The following is an 8547-nucleotide window of genomic DNA, read 5'->3' on the forward strand; positions in this document are numbered from 1 at the left end:
CATTGTGCCACAAGGGCTCCTTCCAGAAACGTATGATCCATTGCCATTTGAGTTGATTCTGACTGACCCAGAAGAATGACCCTGTAGGACAGAGTAGAACTGCTCCACAGAGTTTCCAAGGCTGTGATCTTTATGAAAGCAGACTGCCACATCTTTCTACCATAGAGTGGCTAGTGGGTTCAGGCTGCCAACCTTTCCCTTAGCAGGTGAGGGCTTTAACACTGTGCCACCAGGCCTCCTTCATAATATCCATGTTATTTAAACATATTGTATTTAAGTAGTATTTAGATAATTCACTTACAGGTTTTATGTTTACAAATATTGAACTCCGCATGCCCCTTCCAATCTCAGGGTATTCCCAGGTTGTTTTTCTCTCCAATTGAAACATACACTACCCACTATGCTTAGAAAATACTAATGAATATTTTGGGAGTTAGCTTAAAATTCAAACCCACGGTTGATTTCTACTCCCAAATTTCCAAATCCTGAAAAAACCCATACATTACTTTATCAGAGAATTCCTTGAATGTCTCTAGCAAATAACAGTATACAGTTTTACAATATCATCTCTGAATATTTATTTACACGATATTCATTTTGTGTATACCCTATAAGCACCATGAGGGCAGAAGTATTATTGTTATTCATTACTGAATCCCAAGGGGATATAGTGCTGCCATTGTGCACCTTGTAGTGATGCCTGCATATCGCGCAGAACCATCTGTAAACCAGGCACGAGTTTTCACTATTCAGTCAACTGATCATAAGGAACTTCCCATGAGGCATAGGTGCAGACTGGGAGATGGATGGTAATGTAACAGAAGTGGAGACCACGGGCATTTGGGCCACTTCCTCATACAACTTTACTTTTGCCTTCAGGTCCTGCTCGGGCCCAGTCTCATATATACCACTTCCATTTAATGATGGAGTGCTGCTGTGCACATTCAACTTTCTGGCTCTGTGGGTGAGACAACATCCAGTTTATGATGGGCACTGCAGGTGCCTGATGACTTGGTGGCCCATGGTTAATGTATAAAAATATGTGTTGTAAATCCTAACTCCTATACCTGTAGTTATAATCCCATTTGGGAATGGTTTTCTTTGTTATGTTAATGAGACACAATTAGTGTAGGGTGTGTCATAAATTAATCTCTCTGAGATATGAAAGAACAGATTAAGCAAGTAAGCAAGCAGAGATGGGGGAATATAGATGCTATGCCACACGATGATCACCAAGAAGCCAGGGAACAGAAGCTGAAAAGAGACAAGGACCTTCTCCCAGAGCTGACAGGGAGTGAGCCTTCTGCTAGATCTGGTGGCCTGAATTCGGTCTTCTAGCCTCCTAAATATGCATATTCCAAAGAAAGGTGACCCTACCAAACACAGAAATTATCAAGCAACATCATTAATATCACACGCAAATACAATTTTACTGAAGATCATTCAAAACGGCTGCAGCAGTACATCAACAGGGAACTGCCAGAAATGCAAGCCGTATTCAGAAGAGGTTGTGGAACCAGGGATATCATTGCTCATGTCAGATAGATCCTGGCTGAAAGCAGAGAATACCAGAAAGATGTTTACCTGTGTTTTATTGACTATGCAAAGGCATTCAACTGTGTGGATCATAACAAATTATAGATAACATTGCAAAGAGTGGGAATTCCAAAACACTTAATTGTGTTCATGAAGAACCTGTACATTGATCAAGAGGCAGTTGTTTGAACAGAACAAGGGGATACTGCGTGGTTAAAAGTCAGAAAAGGCCTGCATCAGAGTTGTATCCTTTCACCACACTTATTCAGTCTGTATGCTGAGCAAATAACCCAAGAAGCTGGACTATATGAAGAAAAATGGGGCAGCAGGATCGAGGAAGACTCATTAACAACCTACGATATGCCGGTGACACAACCTTGCTTGCTGAAAGCGAAGAGGACTTGAAGCACTTACTGATGAAGATCAAGGGGCACAGCCTTCAGTATGGATTACACCTCAATGTGAAGAAAACAAAAATCCTCACAACTGGACCAAAAAGCAACATCATGATAGAGAAAAGACTGAAGTTGTCAAGGATTTCATTTTACTTGGATTCACAGTCAACAATAGTGGAAGCAGCAGTCAAGAAATGAAATGACACACTGCATTGTGCAAATCTGCTGCAAAAAGACCTCTTTAAATTGTTAAAAAGCAAAGATACTACCTTGAAGACTAAGGTGCGCCTGACCCAAGCCATGGTGTTTTCAATCGCCTCATATGCATGGGAAAGCTGGACAATAAATAAGGAAGACTGAAAAATTGATGCCTTTATTATGGTGTTGGTGAAGAATATTGAATATACCACGGACTGCCAGAAGAACAAACAAAGTTGTCTTGGAAGAAACACAGCCAGAATGTTCCTTAGAAGCAAGGATGGCAAGAATACATCTCACAAACTTTGGACATGTTATCAGCAGGCATCAGTCCCTGGAGAAGGACATCATGCTTGGTAAAGTAGAGGGTCAGCAAAAGAGAGGAAGACCCTCAGCGAGAAGGACTGACACAGTGGCTGCAAAAATGGGCTCAAGCATAACAATTGTGAGGATGGTGCAGCACTGGGCAGTGTTTCGTTCTGTCGTACTTAGGGTCGCTATGAGTCGGAACAGACTGGACAGCACCTAACAACAACAAACTGTGAGAAAATAAATTTCCGTTTGTTAAAGCCACCGAATTGTGATATTTCTGTTATGGCAGCACTAAATAGAAGACCTGGGGGAGAGACTGTTGATATAAATGTGTTGGACTTGCTGCTTGTGTCTGAGCAGGACAAGAACTATGGAGGCCAGATTATGATAAGAGTATGACTGCAAGAACGACCTTATAAATCTCCCTGTCTTGGGCAAGGAATAGTATCCATAGTTTTATTTTCACACTTAGGTTTTTGCTGTTCAATGGACCTGTCACTTTCATAGGAAGATATATAACAGGAAATGCAGGATCCAGAAGAGGAAATAGCAGAAGCCAATGCACTTTGGGGATTTCATTCTGTAAAACAACCCTATAAAAACTGCTTGAGGGCAGTGTCTGACCTCCTCTAACTTTAGTAGCAGGAAGGAGAATCAAGATCAACAGCCCAAGGCTGATTTCCTATGAGGTGGAGGTCAGACATGCCTCCTCTCTCCGCCATCTTTACTAATTCTGACACCAACCATTCCTCCCATGGCACTCTCTACTTCTCTGTTGGGTTTGATAATTCACCACAATGACCACACAGAACTCACAGACCATACTCATGGTTATGTGGTTTATTAGGGAAGTAACAGGTTACAATTCAGGCTCAGAAACACTCAAGGATACAGTTCTTCCATAAGGAGAGCCTCTTCCTAGCCATGCTCACAGACACACTTCTCCCTCGCCCTAGGCCTCAGCCCAAAGGCACTCAGCTCTCTCTCTCCATGGGCCATGAAGCGCACTGAGCCATCTCCTGCTGCCAGATCTCTGCTGCCTTTAGTTGTTACAGTTCTCTCTCTCTTAACCTGCTGGTTCCAGGAGCTTCCCAGCGCAGGGATCCTGGGTCCAAAGGATGTGCTTGATCTTCTTCCTTGGTGGTGGGGTATTTCTTTCCCGCGCCTCTGGGGTGGCTCAGTTCAAGCCCAGCAGGATTGCAAAACTGACCAATCCCTTTGGTGGGCCACAATTACCTTATCATACAGTCCTGCCCAATCACTTGGGTGGGCGTTACAATACAATGGCTAGAAAGGCCACACAAAGGCATGGTTTCATGGGTCTCTCCAGTCAATTGGCCTAATATTGTTTTTAGTTTCTACTCTACCTCCTAGTTCAGTGAGTAGTGCCTGGGGTCTTAAAGGCTTGTAAGCAGCCATCCAAGAAACAGTAATTGGTCTCTATTTGCCTGAAGCAACAGAGGAAGAAGGAGAGCCAGGAACACCAAAAACCAAACCCACTGCTGTCAAGTCAATTCTGACTCATAGCAACCCTACAGGACAGAGTAGAGCTGCCCCATAGGGTTCCAAGGCTGTAAATCTTTACAGAAGCAGACCGCCGTATCTTTCTCCCATGAGATAGCTAGGGGGTTCAAACCACCGACATCTCAGTTCGTAGCCAAGTGCTTTAACCACTGCACCACCAGGGCTCCCTAGACCCAGGAAGAAGATAAGGAAATGGACTGCAGGTCTAATTGCCTTAAGGAACTACTGCCTCCTTTGTTATGAGACCAGAAGAAATGGATGATGCCCAGCTACCATTACTAAACATTTTGATCAAGGCCCCAGTAGTTGGATCTTGATCAAGAGGAGGAAAAAATATGGAAGATAACTTCAAATTCTTATTGGAAACCAGATTTACTGAATACATTGAGACTGGAGAGACCCTCAAATCTATTGCCTGGAAACTACTTTTAAGCCTTGAACTGAAACTATCCTATTAAGTCATCTTTAGACTAAATAATAATTTAGCTCATTCAATAAAGAATGCTCGCCTTTAAAAACCACAATGAAATACGATTTCACCCTCACTAGGATGGCAAAGACTAAAAAAAAGAAAATACCAAATACTGGTGAGGATGTGGGGAAACTGGAACCCTTATCCATTGCTGGTAGGAATGCAAAATGGTAGAGCCATTGTGGAAAACAGTGTGGCAGATCCCACAAAAGTAAAAACAGATCTAGCAATTCCACTGCTGGGTATATACCCAGAAGACTTGAAAGCAGAGACTCAAAAAGAGACTTGTACACCAATGTTCACTGCAGCACTAATCACAATAGCCAAAAGGTGGAAACAACCTAAATACTTATCAATAGATGAATGAATAAAATATGGTACATACATACAATGGAATACTACTCAGCCAGTAGGAGAAATGAAGTCTTGATACCTGCTACAGTACGGATGGAGCTTAAAGATATTACGCTGACCGAAATAAGCCAATCACAAAAGGACAGATGTTGCATGACCTCACTTACATAAAAAGACAAGAAAAGGCAAATGTGTAGAGACCAAAGTTCATTAGTGGCTAACAGGAGCAGGAGGGAAGGGGGAAAGAGGGGTTAACGGTGATGGAAAAAAATGCATTAAGTGTAGCATTGCACAGTCAATTACTGTAATTGCTGTCAATAAGTTGTACGCCTGTAAAAAGTTGAATTGGCAGAAGTTGTGTGATAGATATATTTACAACGACAAAAAGAAAGAGTAGCTGCTGAGGCTGCTTATGTACAACCAAACACCTCATGGGATTTGGTTCCCTGGTTTGGAGGTTTAGGGTCATGGTTTCATGGCATATCCCAGTTAACTGGCCTAATAACGTGTTTAGTGCTTCTGTTTTACCTCCTAGTTCATTGCGTAGTGCCTGGGTCTCAAAAGGTTGCAAGTGGCCATACAAGGTACAACAATGGTCTCTATTCACCTGGAGTAACACAGGAAGAAGGACAGTCAGGAATAGGAGGAAGAAATGATATGTGTGGCTAATTGCCTCCATGAACAAAAACTTCATTTGCCATGAGACCAGAGGAACAGGATGGTGCCCGACTACCAATACTGAACATTTTGATCAAAGAATCCATAGAAGAATCCCAATCAAAAGGGGGAAAATGCAGAACAGAATTTCATATTCTCATAGATTCTAGACTTTCTGGAGCCATGGAGGCTGAATGAAACCCCAAAACAATTGCCCTGAGATAATCTTTAAACCTTAAACCAAAAATATCCCTAAAGTCATCTTAAAACCGAGCAATAGTTTAGCTTATCTTGTAAAAAAGGTCTGCTTTGAGCATTGTGCTCTTTTAAGAACTATCTATATGGGATTGAATTGACAACAGCAACTCAAAAGATTAAATAGAAACTTTAGAGGGCAGTGACTTTACGTTAATGGAGGAGGAACAACTCAGAAAAGGAAGGTGAGAATGGTTGTACAACTTGAAGAATGTAATCAATGTACATGTAGAAACTGTTGAATTGGTGTATGTTTTACTGTGTATATTCTCAACAACAACAACAATAAATAAAATTTAGAGGAAAAAAAAAATGCTTGCCCTGGGCATGTCATTCTTTTAAAGAAATGCCTATATGAGATTAAACGGACAATCCATTCCGTTGCTGTGGAGTCAATTTGTTTCTAACTGATAGCTACCCTATAGGACAGAGTAAAACTGCCCCATAGGGTTTCCAAGGCTGTAATATTTATGGAAGCAACTGCCGCATCTTTCCCTCATGGAGCAGCTGGTGGGTTCAAACTGCTGACCGTTCGGTTGGCAGCCCAGCTCTTAACCACTGTGCCACCAGGGCTCCTTAAATGGACAACAGTAACTCTAAAATGTAGATGAGAACATTAACAGGCAAAGAGCCTAAGTTAAGGCTGGTGAAACAACATGGATGGAGATGGTGAGAATGGCGACGCAATGTGAAGTACATATGTAACCACTGTGTCTTAGTCATCTAGTGCTGCTATAGCAGAATTGGCTTTAACAAAGAGAAATTTATTCTCTCACAGTCATATAACCAAGGATAAAAGTCCAAATTCAGGGTGTCAGCTCCAGAGGAAGGCTTTCTGTCTCTGTCAGCTCTGGAGGAAGGTCCTTGTCATCAATCTTCCCCTGGTCAAGGAGCTTCTCAGCACAGGAACTCTGGGTCCAAAATACGTGCTATTCTCCTGGCTCTTGTTTCTTGGTGGTATGAGGCCTCCATGTCTCTCTGCTCACTTCTCTCTTTTATACCTCAAAAGAGATTGGCTTAAGACACAATCTAATCTTATAGATTTCATCAACGTAACTGCCGCTAATCCATCTCATTAACATCATAGTGATATGATTTACAACATAGGGAAATCACATCAGATGACAAAACGGTGGACAACCACAAAGTACTGGGAATCATGGCCTAGCCAAATTGATACACATATTTTTGGGGGACAAAATTCAATCCATGATACACTGTCAATGAACTGTACGGGTAAAAATTTGTTGACTGGATGTATGTTTTGTTGTATATATTTTTACTAATAAAATAAAATAGAACCAACATTTTAGGAGAGCTTTCCTAATGAACAACATTTTTTTCCTTCAGAAAAGCAATGATTGTTCACTATTGGATAGTGAAATGTAGTGACATTTCTAAACTGAGAATGAACAAAACTACCATACTGGAAACCACCTTTCTGAGTCACCATCTTCCTGGCATGGCATTTCAGTTTCCATAATTGGGAGATAACATGCTTGTACACCTGAGAAACAGTCTAGAAACACATGAAATAATATTAGAATTGATTCTAGAGTTGAAAATAGTCCCATAACCAAGATAGCCATTTTTTTATATAGGCATCATTATCCTTAAATCTATAAGGGAAAATATATTAGTGAAATACAAGTAAAATTTTGCAAAATATTAAAGTTAAAAAATGTGAGGGAATACTGAACAAAAACTAAGAAATGTGTTTAAATCATAAGATCCACTTAACATAATAACAGAGAAAATTGCAGTATTAGATGGAAAAACCACCACTGGTCTGTCAGTTTGTTCCACCATGTGGCCTGCATGTTGCTGTGATGCTGGAAGCTATGCCACTGGTATTTGTAACAGAAGCAGGGTCACCCATGGTGGACAGGTTTCAGTGGAGCTTCCAGACTAAGACAGACTAGGACAAAGGACCTGGCAGTCTACTTCTGAAAGAACTGGCCAGTGGAAGCTTTACGAATAATAGCAGAATACTGTCTGATATAGTGCCAGAAGATGAGCCCCTCAGGTTGGAAGGTACTCAAACTACGGCTGGGGAAGAGTTGCCTCCTCAAAGTACAGTTGACCTTAATGGCAGGGATGGAGTCAAGCTTTTGGGACCTTCATCAACTGATGTAGCATGACTCAAAACGAGAAGAAACAGCTACAAACATTCAGTAATAACTGGAACGTGAATGTACAAAATATGAATCTAGGAAAATTGGAAGTTGTCAAAAATGAAATGGAATGCACAAAGATCAATATCCTAGGCATTAGTGAGCTGAAATGGACTGGTATTGGCCATTATGAACTGGACAACCATGTGGTCTACTATGCTGGGAATGATAAATTGAAGAGGAATGGCATCACATTCATCGTCAAAAAGAACATTTCAAGATCTATCCTGAACTACAACACTGTCAGTGATAGGATAATATCCATACACCTACAAGGAAGACCAGTTAATACGACTATTTTTCAAATTACACACCAACAACTAAGGCTAAAGATGAAGAAATTGAAGATTTTTTACCAACTTCTGAAGTCTGAAATTGATCAAATGTGCAATCCAGATGCATTGATAATTACTGGTGATTGGAATGAGAAAGTTGGAAACGAAGAATCAGTAGTTGGAAAATACGGCCTTGGTGACAGAAATGACATAGGAGTTCGCATGACAGAATTTTGCAAGACCAATGACTTATTCATTGCAAATACCTTTTTTCAACAACATAAATGGCGACTATGTATGTGGACCTCACCAGATGGAATACACAGGAATCAAACTGACTACATCTGTGGAAAGAGACAATGGAGAAGCTCAATATCATCAGTCAGAACGAGGCC

This window comes from Trichechus manatus, unplaced genomic scaffold (genome assembly GCF_000243295.1).
Source record: "Trichechus manatus latirostris isolate Lorelei unplaced genomic scaffold, TriManLat1.0 scaffold00176, whole genome shotgun sequence".
Classification (NCBI taxonomy): Eukaryota; Metazoa; Chordata; class Mammalia; order Sirenia; family Trichechidae; genus Trichechus; species Trichechus manatus.